Here is an 18,821-nt window from a genome sequence, read left to right as displayed (position 1 = left end):
TTGATTTTTCAGAAATAAAAATTTTCCAAACCAACTTCGATTGATACCCATATTTCAATAATTCATTTAACTGTTAAATAATTTGAATTTAACTTTTTAAACAGGTGGCAATCCTCTTCCAACACCTAACAAATATTCTTAGCGTTTAAACAAAAGATTTCATAGACCTCCTTCGTTTGACATCCATATTTTCAATATTTCATAAAACTTGGGTATGAGTAAACTAAGTTCGACATTTCAAGCATGTGGCAACTCTCTTCAAAATATTTTCAAACTACTACTTTCTGAAGTACAAAGTAAGAGATACAGTTACGGTCAAAATAATAGCAGCAAAATTGAAAATGCTGCTGTTGGCAACTTGCCTTTATTTATTTATTTTTAATAATTTTCATTTTAATTATAGGTCCATCTATTTATATCAGATACCGCATAAATAAAAGTTTTAAGGTTTACAAAAAGTTCACAAAAATTAATTAGATTTAAAAAAATTTTCATAAAAATTACGACATTTTTAATTAGAATTCCTAGAAATATTAACAGTATGCGGTTTAAAGCCCATTCAATTTCAATAGCCGCGTTAAACCATGATCACGCTGAGTAGAAGTTTACAGGTTCAAAAAAATGATGAAATTATCATTTCAAATTTCATACAAAATACGGGACGTCCCGGCAAATACGGGACATTTGGCAACGCTATTCACTAGTCTTTCTATTTTCGTAATTATGTATATTTGCCGATGCTGCTAATTAGTGATGATGCCAATTCTTACAATTACAAAACAGTAGGCAACTGTTTCTGACTTTTTGCTGTGCGTTGTACATAGAGGCGGTACAGTAGGCCGAACAATGGCAATACTACAAATAAACTAACGCAAATGCAGCAACAAAAAATAATAACTTAATGTCTGGATGAATGAACTTTGCAACTTTTGGTTGCCGCTGAGTAAAAACATAATTATGATGCTTCACCGCTAATTACCTCTTTTGGATTACATGTACATATGTATGTACACCTGCGTGAGTTTGTTTTCCTTGAATATACATATGTATGTATTAGCTATACTTCCAGTTTTTCTATAAATAAAGATGTCGCCGACATACTTGCATAAAACTGCTGTGATGTAATTATTTGACGAAAACAATATAAAATGAAGATAAAAAGTAAAAAAAAAACGAAAGAAAAATCATTAAACGGGATGTGAGCAATTCTGAAGAAAAGCCACACAACAAGTATCACTTTATATATCGATATTTATGTATATTTTTACTGCGGAAAAGCGATGCCAAACTTATTTAACAAGCCGCTCTTGCGTAGAAAAAGAAGATGACAAATGTTATCAACATTCATTGCAATTGAATAAAAATATAGAAAATGAATTCAAAAGAAGTTCAAATATTCATTAACTAACATCAGTTGTTTGGCTGCAAATTTAGTTGGGACAGTTTTCACTTTTTGCTGTAACAATCAAACTTATGTATGCAATTTTTGGCTTTTGAGTTATTATAAAATCGTTTTGCAACGAATACGTACGGATTTCTTTCAAAATTGCTCTTGTCATTGTTGTCTCGCTTGAAGCTCATTGCTCACGGAAGATTATTGGTTACGCTTTATGCACTTTTACTTTCTACCACAACTTACAAGCTACAATATTTTAAATTTTAGTCAAAGTAAGCAATAAAAAAAAGAAGAAAATAAAAAGGTTAAAAATCATACAAAAAAAAAATAATAATAATAATAATCCCAAATACATACAACCATAAATATAATTTACTTTGCTGCCTTCGTTAAATTTATGGAGTTGTGGGAAGGGCACGCAAACTCATTTGTGCTAAGGAGGAGCACTCAAACGGCATAACTATCCAAACAAATGGCTGTACTATATAGTCACAGATATACACCTCAATTAACTTGCATATATGTACATTAGACTGCATCACTCCCAATACAAAAAAAGAATCGGTACTGTTTTTCCATTGGCATTATAAAATTTAGTATATTTTAGGACCAAAATATTTCGGAAAAAATATTACGATTTAAGCGATTTGATTAGGACCGATTTGAAAATACCTCCGAAAATTGAGTTTTTTTTATGAATAAAAATAGTTTCTTAGAGATGTTTTTTGAAAAAAATCCCTTCAAATAACAAAACAGTTTAAGCTTAAAAAAAATTATAAAAATATTGTAAAAAAGTAAAAAAAAAAAATGTTGAACGGAATCGTAATAATGAGATTTTTTTTAATTGAAATAAAGAAATAAAGAAATAAACTCTTCCGATTTAGACTTGTGAGGTATCATTGGAAAGGTATTTTCTTACCCGTTTTATTTCTTGCTAATAAGCTCATTCAAAGGATGAAAGAGAAAGGTAGAATGAACGAACATCATTGAAAGTAGAATTAAGATGTGTTGGAATTTGAAAAAAATAAAAAATAAAAATTGGGACAAGAATGACTTTTTTTTCACATAAATAAAAATAGTGGGAAAATACCTTGCTACGGAGATCCCATAGGTCTAAATCAGAATAGTTTTGGCCCATTTATTTAAGTTTTTCGTAAATCAATCTTTGGAAAAAGTAAAAAAACAGCATCAAAAATCTCATTATTACGATTCCGTTGAAAATATTTTTAAACATTTTTATACAGATTCTTTAAACCTACTTTGTTTTATCATCTGAGTAGACCTTTTTTCAAAAAGTTCTTTAAGAAACTTTTTTTATTCATAAAAAACTCCATTTTTGGAGATATTTTCAAATCGGTCCAGCTCGCTTAAATCTTAATAGTTTTCCGAAATATTTTGATGGACGTCTCAAAATATAATAAATTTTGTAATCCCGGCGGAGAAACCGCAACTTTTATTTGGTGATGCAGTCTAATGTACATATGTGTATGCACAAGTAGCAGACATGCCTTAGCATTAACTCACTGCGATCAATATTGGTTACTCAACGATTGGGTATAGCATGACGCTTAATTAAAGGAAATTCAAAAAAAAAATATTTAGATTTATTTTTGTTGGCTTTAAAACATATGTATGTATGTACATAGCATGTAATTTTGTATTTTTTGATTGCATGCATACTTAGATAATATGTACTTAGTACTCGTGATGTGTAGGTACCAAGGTGGTGCTTCAACATAAAATTGCATTATTTGCTTCAATAAACTTATGTGATACTTACATATGCACATACTACATATGTATGCACATATATATGTATGTCTATGTAGATTATATGTTTTAATAGGGAAATATAAACTTGATTTGAGTATGCCTTTTAGCCATATAGATGGTAAATTATTATCACCAGTTTTGCATTAATAAAAAAAAATGTATTTGTGCATACATATATAAAATAGAAACGCTTTAAATCTCGATAAGCTACAATCTTTTCTCTCCTAAAGGTGATATTCCAATTTGCTTCAGTCAACGAATTACTAAGAACTACATTGAAAATTTATATCGCCGAAACTGGCTTCCATACCAAGTTTGAAAATGGATGACTCTACCCGAAGCAGTAACAACTAAAAATTTATACTAGTAGTTTTATTTTTTTATTTCCGATGTACTCAGCTTTGATCTATATACATTTCTCAGATGGATGCAAATTGCGCAAAGGGATATATAAGTTAAGCAAATATGATTGCGATAATCACAAAAAGTACCTTGTCTAGACCAGAGTTGCATACTTCACAGCCAACCGTGCTTTTTTAAGCATTCCATCCATTAAAAATATGTAAGTACATATAAATATGATCCGGCACTGAGTAAAAATATTTTTGGCCCACCTTTAAGATAGACAGACTTAACTTCCTATTCATAACACATACTTTTCTTGAAGTATTTTTCCGTACTCGGAACTTGCATTATTTAAGTGTAAAGGCCGGTCCACATAGAACTTTCGCGTTGGCTTTGGCTTTGGCGTTAGTTTGACAGAACGCACGTTAAAAGTATGCTTGCTACAATCAACGCTTGGCAGCGAATGCTTTGAGCACTAGATTTAAATACTAACGACAGATAAATTAATATTTCATATCAATAATTGCATGAAACTTGATATTTCTTACCTACATTTGATTAAAAATTAAAAATATTTCACATAATTTTATTTATTTGCAACAGCTGATTGACAACGCGCGCAAAAAGATGAGAGATGCCCATCTTTTTGTGGGCGTTAGCTTTGGCGTTGGCGTTGCCGTTGATATGTGGACATGTCCATATAATTGTGTGTATTCATAGTCAGCTGTTAATCAACGCCAACGCCAAAGCCAACGCCAAAGTTCTATGTGGACCGGCCTTAAATGTAAACCTATAAGGGCTGCCTGTCGGAGTAAACGTAATTATTTCCTCCCAATAGGGTTTTGAGCGAGACTCCGTGTTGCCTCATGGATGAACAAAACTCTGGGATCCTTGGCCGGTGTTCGACTCCAGCGCCACCTGGCGAGCAGATTAAACAACTTTGTAGGATATTCATTATACACATTAGGGTGGTTCTTAAAAATATAAATATCTAAATATTGTAAGGGGAATTGAAAAATCAAAGAAAAATGAAATACGTGGTTGCTACCAGGGGCCTCTTTCATAAAGTGGACAGTGTTAATTTTGTAACAACAGGCATTTTTCGTATTGTCAGTAACAATTCGACAGATTGGTGGTTGTTTTGTTTCATAAAAACAATTGCCACCACCGCTTCAATTCCATGAGAAATTCCATTGAAAAAGTGACAAATTATCATTGTCGGGTTTTAAAATTGTCGTCGATAAAATTGTCGCCAGTCATAAGAAATTTTTGTGTAATTCATATGTAATACTTGCATTTTCATTATTATTACTGAAAACTACTGAAATGTGCGCATTTACCATATAAACAAATTTACGAAATTCTCCCGTGAAAAAATTCCGACGGAGCTATTTAGTTTTGTCGCTATTGTGGTGACAATTTTGTCAGAGTGACAATTGTCAGCACCATTGGCGACAATATTCCAGTATTGTCACTGTCGCTTTATAAAAAAAATTCACAATTACCTACAAGCGTATATTAAACGGGGAAAATGTCGCCAACAATTCTGGCTCTGAAATTTTATAGAAAAATCGACAATTGTCGCACCTGTCACGTTTATGAAATAGGCCCCCAGGGGCACATAGGTACGGTGACCATTCGTTCCCATTTTGGCGGGACAGTACCGATTTTATGAAAATTATTATTATTCATAGGGCCATTCACGCGTGTCTTAACCCAGAAATATATACATATCTGTACATACTTATATATACAGTATAGGCCATATCTAAAGCACCCCCATTTCAAAGTGATATTGTTTGATCCTATGTTTAATTATTAATTTTTAAGAATTTTCAATTAAAATACAGTTAATTCTCTAACAAAACCCATATAAAGCCAAGTTTTAAACTTTGTTAAAGACTACAAAAAAATGCAACAAATTTTCACCTGAATTTAAAACTTTTTTCTCAGAAGTGTTAGAATTTTTTTGAGTACGCAGTTTTATAGCCCTTTCAATCTTCGTCTGATAATGTGCAAGTTTTAAGTGCCTAAAGATTACCGTTGATTTCTTCGATTTTTTTTTTGTCGCATTTACTTCCTTATAACGAATAAACACAATTAAATTTTATATGGAATAAACCCGCAACACCTTCGGCGAAAAAAATTCTAAAAAATCAACGGTAATTTTTAGCCAGTTAAAAATTGCACTTTGTTGGAATAAAATTGAATGGGCTATAAAACTGTGTACACAAAAAATTTTTAACACTTCTGAAAAAAAAATTGAAATTTAAGTGAAAATTTGTTGTTGTTTTTTTTTGTAGTTTTATACAAAGTTGAAAATTCCTAAAAATAAATAAATAAACATAGTGGCAAACAACATCACTTTCAAATGGGTGTGCTATTGTATTGGCCAATACTGTATGTACACACAAATGCACTTACGTATCTATATTATAAGCACATACATAATTGTCGTGATTACATACATATGTATGTACGTGGGTAGCTAGATACATTGACCTTTATCGATTCATATTTCGCAATGCAGTTCATGCGATAATTAGCTGCGTCACATTTCGCCGCAAGTTCAATGCTAAGCGTATTCACAAGCTCAACGAGATCATTATTTATAGCCTTGCCAAGCTTTTTCACATAATTTTCCGCTAAACTTATTGCTTCTTTAAGAGTCTACTTAAGCGTGTTGCTACATACATTTTTTTTTTACACTTTGCGATGCATGTGCGAATGCTTGCTTTTGGTTTACATTATTTCTTACAAACTCCTACTTTTGTGCGCTGCACTTACATAAATATGTATTTTAATTTGCTTTGTTTTTCTATATCACTTTTCGCATATTTTTCCGTTCGCATACAACATTTGTTGCAGCAGAAAAAGCTGAGAAATTCGTACAAAATAATAAGAAAACGATTTGCTAAAAAGGCAAAAAAAAAACTAACACAATGAAATATTTGGCATTTCTAGTCTCCAAGTGCACATATCGCTTCTTTGATTTGTTTTGTTGCAATTAGGTGCCTCCATGTCGGAGCCAATGCGAAGCACTTATGGCTTTTCGTTGTGCACTTTGCGTGATAAATTTAAAACCAAACATTGTTACTTTGCTCTCTTTTTCTTTTGCAATGCACTGGACGTGCTCGAGCCAAAAAGAAATTCCTCACACTCACTGCATACAATAAATTTTTCGATATATCACACACAATTTCGAAATTCGGTAAGGAATATATGTATGTATGTTTGATATTTAATTGTGAATTGAGGAGTGAGGGAAAGTTTCCCACTACTCGCCACGTTCTCCGCGGCTTCTCTTAAAGGAAAACTATCAAATAATGTTATAAGTACGTGGCAATTAGTATACCAGAACTGATTCTGAATCAGTAAATAAAATTTCTCTATGCCTTCTGATTTCAGAGAAAAAGGCCCTAAAATAACCGAAAATTTGTCAAAAAACTCAAATCGATATATTTCTTGATAACATCTAAATCGTGGTAAAGGCCATTTATATATGTATTTATTACTCAAATACTTTTTAATTACTACTAATTTAAATTGTTTTTTCATCCATCATGCTTATACCAGGCTTACGGAAGGTTAACTCTATTTTTCGACTCGATTCGTCAAGACTTCTTCAGATTATTTTCTCGCCTTCTCTATCTCTTTTTCGTTTCCATCAATAAACGTTGACGTATCGTACTCAGTTCAGCTTTAAGAGAAGAGGGAAAAGCTTAAAAGTCTTGGGTTGAAAACAAGTTCAGAAAGTTTCTAGGCTTTACGCCTTTGTTTGATTGAATTCAGATTTGCAAAGCAATAGATGATAAATTATTATGTTGCTAAAATTTTGGATCTTTTTCGGGTATTTCTTTTCAAAGCTACATATGTATCTACAGACAAATATATACATATATATATATATATATATATATATCCTTAGTTCATTTTCATATAACGGCTTATCATTCAATTCTCTAGCATATCCGTACTTTACCAAGTACAATGGACGGAATGTAGTCTGAGGCCGTTTTCTGCACGCGCTATTTTTTGCTTGGTTCCGACAAAAAAGAAAAAAAAAAAACTATACAAACTAAGACAACTTCCTGTTAACACATATTTCATCTACGAGCAAGATTTGAATAAACTTAAAAAAAGCAACCCCAATTAATTGAAATTGTGCATAATGCAGTTTCATAATGTTTGTACAAAACAAATTATTATTTTTTCATTTATCCAAACTACTCAAATAATTTTTTAGTAGATATTCAACTGCATCAGAAGGGTTTACAAAGTTTCGTAATATTTAATTAGCAAAAGTAGGTTACTGGGTTGGTGCTAACCACTTGATTTTCATTTGGCTATGGCACCCTTCAGCTGCACGATTGTACAACAGCCTTTTTTCCATATTTTTACAACAAGCTAACTTTAGTTTGTGTTCACTTCAAGTTTTTGGCGTGCATTGCTATTTTGTGTATAAGTATAAGTATATGTATGTAACTCAGCAGATATGTATACTTACGTATGGACTGGTACTTCAATTTTTATAAGTTACATAAGGCTACACACATTTTGGTTAAAAAGCGACTATTTAGCTTTAGTTAATATCAAATAAAATACCACTTTGAGGTAAAATTTTAGAGTGACGAAAGCTGCACTAGAAACACAAAATTTATGATATCAATTTCGGCACGAAAATTATATGTAAGCATTTTTTAACTGCCCTGGATGCTGACGGAGAATAGTTTTATTCATACGAATCGTTGCTGAAGGTCTGATTTTTTTTTGTTTTGTGTTTCTAAGAGTAGACAGAACATTACCCAGGCTGAATGCGTACATTAGAGTGGTCTAAAAATTTTTTTTCCAAGATACGGTTTGGGGCAGCTCCCGAAATTTTTCCTCTTGCCGGAAGAGCTGTTGGTACCAAACCTTACGTTTCTAAGTATACATTTAGAGGATACTCATGATGCTCATTTAGTACTGCGTATATATATTAATCAAACAATTGGGTAAGTAACCTAAGAACGTTTCAAATTTAATCTATCTAAAAAAATATCAAAAGCTTCAGTTGTCATGGCAACAGTACCTTTTTATAAAAATCACCAATATTGTCGTGTATTTTTGTCCAAATATGAAAAGGAAAAAACTAGGGGGGTGCCCCGTTTTCTAGGATGAAAATTTTTTCCCCCATACAAAAATTGGACCACTTTAATGCATACATATATACTTACATATGTATATGAAAACAACGGAACCAGCAAAAATAAAAAGGTTTCTATAAAAATCAGAAAGCGACATACACAGCCTACAAATTAAGTATCGCGTGCAGGGAAGTTAACTCGCCGGAAATTTCCCCGATTCGCCGGGGACTTCGGTTTAGGTGGCAATCGGAGATTGGACAGTTTTTTGCGGAGAATTGGCTATATTATGTTGATAAATTTAAGTAACAAAATTAGACGAATATGTTAATTTTTAACCATTTGTCGCTATTTGGAGCGATCTCAACAAAAAGAGTTTTCCCCAGACATAAGCTCTATACCAAATGAAAGCTAAGACTTTGGGATAGGCTTGAGGAAACTTAGAATAAAATCGACTTACCACTCGATCGATTTGAAATTTTCACACAATAAACTACAAGCTATTCCAAAGAAAGGGCTGCCCTTCAAATTAGGCTTTTGAGAAGTCCATTTAGCGGCAGGAAATGGGAATTTGCAGGAAGCGGGGAATCCAGCTTTTTGAGAAATTTTTGAAAGCATTTTTAGCTTTTTCCTTTATACAATATACTTAGTACATGGATGTATATATTTATAATTATCAGATAATTTCGATATGATCAGAAAAGTTAATATGTTTTCAGTCGGCAATGCATACACGCATCACATGAGGAGATAGAAGACGTTCTAAAACCTTTTAATTGCAGTGATGATATCATAGAAAAAATAGTAGTTCTGTTCAGAATTAATTTTGTAATTAATACAATGAAATTCTGAGCAGAAGTTCAAACTTATACGGATGCAGGTGGGCAACAAATTGTTTTCCGATCTGGCGGAATTTGACTTCATTTACTTTCACTTTCAAATGAAATGCTTAAAGTTATATTAACCGTCGTCATCGATTCGCCAGTTTGCTGCTTGCTATGTTTGAACTCCGGTCGCTTAACGAAAAATTGTTCATGTAAAACCAACAACAAAGTTAGCTAGCAAGATATAGTCGATAGCGAGTTTGGTTGTACCTCATTGAGTTCGTTTGTTTCGTCACTCGCTAACTGTTGGCGAATCGGCGACGGCTAATATAAACCTATTTACTGTGACTCAAAAAAAAAATTACCACGTGTGGATTTTTTTTTTAAATATTCGTAATAGTTTTCGGGCTAAATTTTTTTGTTATTTTTCTATAAAAATATCGTCCAAGCTTACAATAGGAAAATTTAACAAAGTGTCATAAAAATCTCAATTCAATCTAAATCTTTAGAACATTTTTGAGGATGCAGTTTTATAGGCCAAACAATATAAGCTTAATAACATGTTAGTCTCAATGGGCTTAAAATCGCGTTGATTTTTGAGAATTTTAGTTTTTTGGCGGCTGCTTTTGCGGACTGGCGTTGATTTTTTGAAATGTTCTTGCTAACAGTCTACCGCACTTTATTTCATAAGAAATTCTTGATTATATTGAAAAAAGTGCAAAAATCTGTCACAAAAAAAAATCGCAAAAAGCAAAGGGATGTTTGCGGTTTCAAACTTGCACTTCATTAGAGTAAAATTGTATGGTTTTAGTTAAATCTTGTAAAAAAAAATGAGCTCGAAAAACTTTACGAATATATAAAAATATCAACGCGTGGTCATTTGTTTGAGTCACTGCATTTTTCTGGTTTTGTGGGATTTAGCTTTTTTCTAGCTGGTCTTTATAAAAATCTGGATTTTTTTTACTCGAGAACGCTCAAATCGGGTAAAATTTCCTTTTAGCTACTTAAGCAATGAACGAGTAGTTATTCGAGGTTTTTGTGTAATATATATACTTATTTAAAATATAAGTCACGTATATAAAGAAACAAAAATTTCCATCTCCACTTTCCCATTAACAATTCACAATAGAGCTGTTTTTTTCACTTAACAACACTACCCTTTAGGTCGCGTGTTTTTTAACCAACTTGTCTGAATTCGGATAAATAGCAAAGTTTGTGTTGTTGCTTTGCGTGTATTTCGTCATTGAAACGAGTGTTCTTTTGTAGCTCGGTTGCAAAAGAATGCACCTATGTATATATAAATTAAGAAGAAGTCAGTACATTTATTATTTGGATTTTCAAACTTACTCGCGTTCATAAATCGGCCTTTTGTTTGCCAAAAAAGGTATGCAAATAGTCGAAAAGTGCCATTACTCATTTTCAGACTTTTGGTCGCCATTAATTCATTTCTCCAATTATTGGCCATCTGCCAAGTACAATCGCGAAAATGTCCTTTATACATATTTTCTTTCATTTATTGCCAAATAAATTTGTTGGCACAGTAAAATTTTTCAAGTTAAAGGTCAACATTGGCGTAAACAACGTTAAAAGGTTAAGCAAGCAAAATGACGAAAAAATATAACTGAAATTCGTGTTTCAAAATTTAGCTCTATAATATACTCTGTCGCCTGTTGTATGTACATATATATTCAGGGTAATCATCGAAACGCGTTAATGCCTCGTAAACCATGTAAACCTCGTAAATTTACGGCCTTGTAAACCATCTGTCAAAATTTGTGTGGGAAGTCGTTTACACAAGTTGCATAAATTAAAGCGACGAATTCAGTGCGTAAACTCAAGCTTAGTGTAAATTCGACATGAAAATGCTTACATCTAAATTACCATAATTTTTAACGAAAACATTTAACAAATAATTAATTTTTGGGCTTAAGTGATGCGTGCAGGTAACACCGTGTGTGTAACTTCTTGAATTTACGCATTTCATAAATTTACACGTTTAGAATGCACCTATTATTCTTTAATTTTCTTTATAATAAAAAAAAATTACTACGATCAAAAGTCACCAATGTTGTGACCCATTTTGATTAACCCGAAAATTAGTTCATGTCATTCCATATCAGTTAATTTGAAGATTTATAATCCAGCGTGGTGGAAAGTGTGTATGCACAGGTACACTTGTGCATACATACATACATATGTATGTATGTACATAGGTGTCAGACAACCGACGAACATTGGTGCTTGCATATTTACAACGCAATATTCGGCCGCTTTAAATAGGTTAATGTGGCTACTAAGGTAGGGCATACCCGCCTCCTTGCTTGTTGGAAAGGTTTTCTGTAAGCGTTGTCACACAGCGATATACTCGTATGTATGTATGTTCATTAAGGAGGTCCAACAAATTAAAACCTAACAAACAATATAATTTTTTATACAGAAAATAGGCTTCATTTAATTCTAGTTAATGAGCGGTGCTTTTGACGTTCCTGGAAACTGTTGTTCGCTGTTTGCAACTAAACTATCCTTTGTAAGCGTTTCCTTATATTTTTGAATTTATATTTTGTATATTTTCGGTATTCCGATCCTGTTATAGCAACCGCTACTCGGTTTGCTTTTTAACTGACGTTTTTGATAAATCTTTTTTTATCTAAAAGGTGGTACCTTAAGTGTGGTCTCATACTAGTTTCGTTTAAAGCTGCGTCAAACAACTTCGAAATATCTTTCGTAAGACACCAATACCTCGAGGTAGTCATGGCACAGAAAAGCTCGAAATTGGTATGCCCAAATGCTTGTATTTCTTAGTATTAAAACGGCGGTAACAATTATATTACGGTCGTGGCAAATATAATAATATTAAGTCCAAACCTCTTTAAGCGATGCACAGTGAAAAAAAAAATATTTGGGCCTCTTTTATTTTGTTATTGAACGCTTTTTCACAACTGATATTACTAAGACGCTCGCTTTTTAACTTTCAGTAACAGATTGGTAATTTGGCAGCTGAGTCAGCTCTTTTGCCTACATAGTAGTAAAAAAAAACAGAAGGTATACCAAAAATTCAGTATATGAGAAAATCATTTGATTTTTATTTGGAGTATCATGATCAGCGTGCAGTTTCTTAGTTTTTTATCTTCTATGGGGAACTTTTGAATAATGTGTGCGTTTTGTAAACCTTATTATAATAAATTTAAACTTTCGGTGTAGCTTTCTGTAATAAGGTCGCATAAATTGTGAGTTTTCCGGGAAATTTGGAGAGAAGATTTTTTTTCGAAAAATTTTGGACCACCTTAACAGTACAGTACATATCAACGAGCTCAAGTGTATAAATGCGTAAGTCTTAAGGCACGTGTATCTGCACACATGTGGGCTTTAGATTCTACTCAGCATATTCTTTATATGTATGTATGTACTGGCGTGCATATCAAAAGCAAATTAAGGTCGTCACCGTTTGTCTTGCATAATGAGTAGGTGTAGCCAAATCCAAACATAGGAATTACATGCATGGAAAAACATCTTCGTAAGGTATGCATAATGGCCCAAATGTGGCCAAATGGCCTGTGTGTACCTCGATAGGTGGTGAAATTAAGTTCTCATTCGCTTGTTTGCTTACTACGGTTTGTTTTCACTTTCTGTCCTAATACGAAACAAAACGTGGTAGGCTAAAAGTCGGCTACATACTCGCACATGTCTATGTCCATTCCAATAAAAAAGTTTTTAATTTATTTAGACATGTTTTTTTTTTTTTTGTGTGAAGAACACACCTAACTTAGGCAATAAATCGCTTTGAGTTGGTTGGTCATGATAGCCACAACGACACGCTAGATAAATTTACTTATCTGCTACTCTGACGGCACAGTAACGCAATATGGTTCGTGTTGCGCTGGAAGCTAAAAGCAAACGCACACTCAAGTCAGTAGTCAACTTAAGATTGCATGCGTTTCAAGCACTTCAATCACTCATTCATTGCATTTATGCAGAAAGAATGGACGCGTGATTGGCTAGAGTTTGGTGTGTGGTTTTCATTTCATATCATTTTATTCGCAAAATTTTTACCTTATTCACGAAATGGGGTTGTATGTTATTTATTTTATTTGCAATTTTCTTTTTAAATATGTATGTAAGTATATAAATTTCGAAAGCGTCTTCAAAATCGTTGTTTTATATGTATTAAGAAGGTAATATGACACCCACAAAATTTGATTAAAATACAATAATACATTCATTAATTTTAATTGCAGCGATTCAATAAAAGGGTACTTTAATTCATTTCATTTATTTTGATGCTCATTTCTTAGTAATCAAATTTCTACGCGCTAGAAGCGATGTACTACATGCACTGGCGGTCATTAGAATAGACTCGCCTTACTTTGAAGAGTTTTGGCTATATTTCCATGGTTTATTTTATGTTTAATATTTTTTTTTATAAAAGCCTGGCTAGCTATACAACAAATACTATATAAACTGCCTTTTCAAACTTTATACACAAATTATAAAAATTCGACAAACTTTCACCAAATTTTTAAACTGTTTATTCAGAATTTTTTGGTATGCAGCTTTGTAGGCCATTCAATTTTAGAATAATAAAGTGCAAGTTTGAATTGACGACAAAATACCATTGATTTTTAAGATTTGTTTTGCTGACGGTGTCACGAATTTTTTCCCATACAAAGTGTGCTCGACAATTTATTTATATGGAAGAGAATGCCTTGCATCGTCAAAAATCTCAAAGCTAGCCAGGCTTTTATAAAAAAATATTAAATATAAAATAAACCATGGAAATATAGCCAAAACTCTTCAAAGTAAGGCGAGTCTATTCTAATGACCGCCAGTGTATTTATATTGCTTAAACACGCGCCATAAATACTTCAATTTCGTTAATGGTTTTGCGTGAATTTCATATTGTGGCTAAAATGACTAATGGCCTTATGGGTTTGCGATTGAGTGCGTATTGTCTAGCAAAATGCTTTAAGCGTCTTTAGTACTTATCTACTTCTTGTTACTATTATTTCAAAATACATATCTTTCTCATTTGCTTGCGGTTTGATAGGCTGCTGAAAATGGAATTGGTGCGTTGCAAGCATATTTGGTCGTAAACACACATATGTACATCAGTACATTCAAAACAAACATAACTTTTCCTTTTTCTAAAATGCATTATGCGTAAAATTTACAAGCACATTTTGCAAACATATTTAGTTTAGACATAAATTCAACAGCTTACAGATATATTATTACATACATAGTATTTGTATGTAGGTGTATCTGGAAAGCTGTTAAAGAATGACGCACTTCCTCTAAAAAATGGAGAATAAAATTAGTGGAATAAAAAAATTATCAAAAATAGAAATTAGACAAAGATATTATGGTAATCTTACAATTATTCAAATAGAACTTAAAATTGCCACAAGACTTAGGTACTACAAATAAAATATCAATACCAACACCGTCAGTTGTATACTCTAAACAATTTTTTTCTTAATGTGTGCAAATTTACACACAGTGCTAATTAAATTAAACACTGCCTATTTAAAATAAATTTTTTCTTGTTGAATTCTAGACACATAATTACACAGTTTTACATTTAAATTATTTTAAAATTGATTAAATATGACCTCTTAATGTTAATCTTAGTAGAGAATGTATTTTTGCGTTAACTTTTTTGCAAATTTTAAACATTTCATAAATAAAAAAGCAATCGTGGACATATTATGTTATCTAGCTGAGATATAAACTTTTTTTAGCAGTCGTTTTACATGCACTTTTTGGAGTGTCAATTATTAGTGTTTATTATTAGTAGAGAATCCCTATCCACCTACTGTAAAAATTTCAAGTACTTTGAAAAAAAAAACCAAAGTCAAATCGTTGACTTACTTTTTAATAACAATAACATTATAGACTTAATTCTAAGGCCTAAGGTCGTCCGTACTTGACCTTCAAATGACCTCGACATGATGGAGTATAACAGACCTCGTATTCGTATTCATGCGGTGGGGGGTTGGTTTTGGGGGTTAAACTACGTGTCAGTCAGTGGCGGACCCACGGGGGGTGTTTTAATATATAGACGCCATATTATACATACATATGCGCCATATTAAAACACACCCCGTGCATTGGCCACTGACTGACACGTAGTTTAACACACAAAACCCCCCCGCTGGATCCGCCACTGATTTTTCGCTTTCGTGAAATTGGCTGTAAAAATATGTCGTTTTCTAAACACCAAATTATATGTTGCATTTCTTCCGACTTCTATTGAGTGAGACGTAAATTTGCTAATTCCAAAGAAGGCACAGAAAATTCGATAGGCACAAAGTTATATCAACTTTATCATTAAGGTCGAAGCTTTGAATACCCAAAAATGTTGTATTTCAAGCTTTGCAAAATACTTAAAGAAAGTGAGCTTTGTAGGTTTTTCTTCTCTCCGTTAAAATTTGAAACACTGTATTTAAGCTCTGAAGCTTTGTCAGGGGAGATGGTTGCCCTGAAAATCAGATGGTTGCTTCAAACGATAATATGATGAAATGTGTGAGCTGGGCAAAGACAAGAAAGCAAAAACATGATTTTTCAAAGGGTTAAGTTTAACATCAAGCACATTTAGCACCGTGCAAGGGCAACATTTTTTGGTAGAAACGAAATCACTATTAGTTATTTTGCATTGATAAAATTACTGGTTTCCATTATAAAAAACGATGAGTAATTTTCAAAGAAACAGTCGTACTACTCGTAAAAGTTTTATTTAAGGTATCTACGAGTACGATTACTTTTCTGCCCTAGATGGAACATAGCCTTGGCTAAATCATATATCTACATTACGGTGGTCCTTAAATGTAGGAAGCAAATTTTTACATCAGATTTCCAAAGCCTCAACCCCTACATTCCTATGAGCGTGAGTGAATCGGTAACAAAGTTCGCGGCGAGTAAATTTTTGACAACTATGAGGTGAATAAAATTTCAGTAGCTCATGAGGCTAGTGAAATTTTTGACAAATGCATAGAAAATTTTGTGTAATTCTTCGTTAAATAAAAGCTTAAATTGATGAATCGTTTTCTTAAAATATTGATTCTATTTCAATTTGTAAATGCAAAAAAAAAAAATTAAATTTTTTAGTCCATAGAGGCATCTGGCCTTTGACTGCTTTGCGACCCGCCTTAACCGACCCCAATCGGGACCAAAATTTATATGTGATATCCGTGACTGTGGTATTACCGATTGAGGGGGTGACATTGAAAAAAATCGTTCATTTGATTTTAAGGACCGCCCTAATCTACATAAATGCATACACATTTACAAAATATTTAATATGCATTTATGCACGCGATAAATAATGCAATTTAAAATATTCTCAGCACAAGTTTTGCATTTAAATTGCATGATAATTTCGCCGACAATAGTGGCATAGCGACGATTTGTGGGAAAATTCACTTTCAAACCTATTGTAGTTAAATTTTATTATGAGATAAACTGGTTTTGGAACATAAGCTTAAATGAATAATTCTACATACATTCTAAAAGAAAGACTGAATCAATAAGACAATACGAGTACTAAATAAGTACAAAAACAATATACATATAAATACCTAGTTTTGCAATTTTTTAACAGCAAGTTTCATTGGAATACACCAATTTGTTTTATGGCATAATACGCAATTCAAGAAACACCATAATGCGATTACAGGTCTCGTATTTCATCTTCGCCAGATTTTCCGACCTTGGAGGGTGGCGCACATACTTAATATGAGCAGATTTTTCTAAAATATATATGAGCTCATTTAATGCATTGAAAATGAAACGGTCTTTTAGACTGCCACAATACTGCAGTGCTTTCCAAGCAATTGCTGGAGGTTACCCTCTCTAGACAGCGGGTTAACAATAGGGTTTTCCATGCAAATAGCAACTGGCCACGAATACTATGTTGTTGGTTGAAGGCCAGAAATGGTCTTGTATGTGCATTGCTACCAGCTAATTTCGTCGGTATTCAATGGCTGAATTTTTTGAGTCACATTAAATAACTTAAATTAATTAATTTTTAAATAATAATAATAAAAAGCTGTCAGTTGAAACTCGAACTTTAAAAATGGGCTAGTTTTATTGGTTTACATTAAAAAATTAGTCTAAAATTTCTGAATAAAATGTTTAAAATTGTGGAGAAAAATTGCTTAATTTTTATAATTTTGTAAAAAAGTTTGAAATGTCTATTTATATGTTGTGTGTTATCTAATGGAATATATTTTTATAAAGAAACGAATTTATTTTTTAATTTTTTAAGCAATGGCATACACTTATTGTGTAAAATCTTTAATAAATTCCTCATTGCTTTTTATCATCTTGCAGATCCATGCCCCCCTCATACGATCATCTGAGCTGTTATCACAAGTGAAGTTCTCGTGTGCTTGCATCCACGCATCTTTAATAGTAAGTATACGCGTTTATTTTTACAAATATGTGTATACCCAGCAAACCATACTTTAAGAGTACATAATCTGAATAGTGGAGGAGTCTTTAAAAATTCGTAAAGAAACATTATTTCCCTTTGCAATTTTTTGCTAAACTTTCTAAAATGAAATGTACTGTGCATACATTCTTTTCAATTCTTTTACAAAAGTTCGAAAACAGTGATAAATCAATGATACTAACGCTGTGCTGTAAAAATCTTTAAAGTTTTTTTTTTAAAGAAATCGAATAGAAATTTCTTTACGGATTCGTGTCAACCACATTATGAGATACTCTTTGAAAATAGAATTCGAACACATTTCCGATGCTCTTAAAGATATCGTTCAGATTTTGGAAACTTGTGTATATATACTAACTATATATATAATAGTGCGGGTCAATTTGTATGCATAGGAGGATTATACTTATGTGTAATTCTAAGAAAATTTGCCAAAGATACCATCAATTTGGAGTTTGACAAATTACGAAAAGAGTTTTTTTTTACTTAGCATTTTGCTGTAGTGCCATAACGAAGTGCTTGAATTAGTTTTTTGGACAGAAATAAAAAAGAGTGTGAAAGTACTTTTCCACTGATACCTCATGAATCTAAATCGGAATAGCTTTGGCCCAGTTATTAAGTTTTTCTTAAACCATTATTTAAAAAAGTAAAAAAACAGCATTAAAAATCTCAATATTACGATTCCGATAAAAAGATGTTTAAATATTTTTATGCAGATATTTAAAGATTGAACTATCATCTGATTGAATTTTTTTTTCAAAAAGTTCAAAAAGATTTTACACCCATGGTTTCTTCGGCAAGTTTGCTTAGAATTACACGTATGGCATATAGTCGCAAAAAATTGAGCCCCCCTAATATTTACATATATGTTTACATTCATTTACTATACGTTTATGTATACGTCTGACACAAAT

The 18,821-nt window shown here is 32.3% G+C and overlaps 1 long non-coding RNA gene across 1 annotated transcript; it reads left to right on the top strand.

The window, feature by feature from the left end:
- The first annotated feature begins 293 nt into the window (after positions 1-293).
- On the top strand, positions 294-17,871 carry LOC108372357 (uncharacterized). The gene is made up of 3 exons (XR_001848849.1): positions 294-308; positions 1,087-1,088; positions 17,790-17,871. It is a non-coding gene; the product is annotated as an uncharacterized LOC108372357 (long non-coding RNA).
- The last annotated feature ends 950 nt before the right edge of the window (positions 17,872-18,821 follow it).

Source organism: Rhagoletis zephyria, unplaced genomic scaffold (genome assembly GCF_001687245.7).
Source record: "Rhagoletis zephyria isolate East Lansing unplaced genomic scaffold, Rhagoletis_zephyria_1.1 Rzeph_scaffold_05682, whole genome shotgun sequence".
Classification (NCBI taxonomy): domain Eukaryota; kingdom Metazoa; phylum Arthropoda; class Insecta; order Diptera; family Tephritidae; genus Rhagoletis; species Rhagoletis zephyria.
Note: the sequence above shows the minus strand (reverse complement) of the source record. Positions and strands in the feature narration are given on the sequence as shown.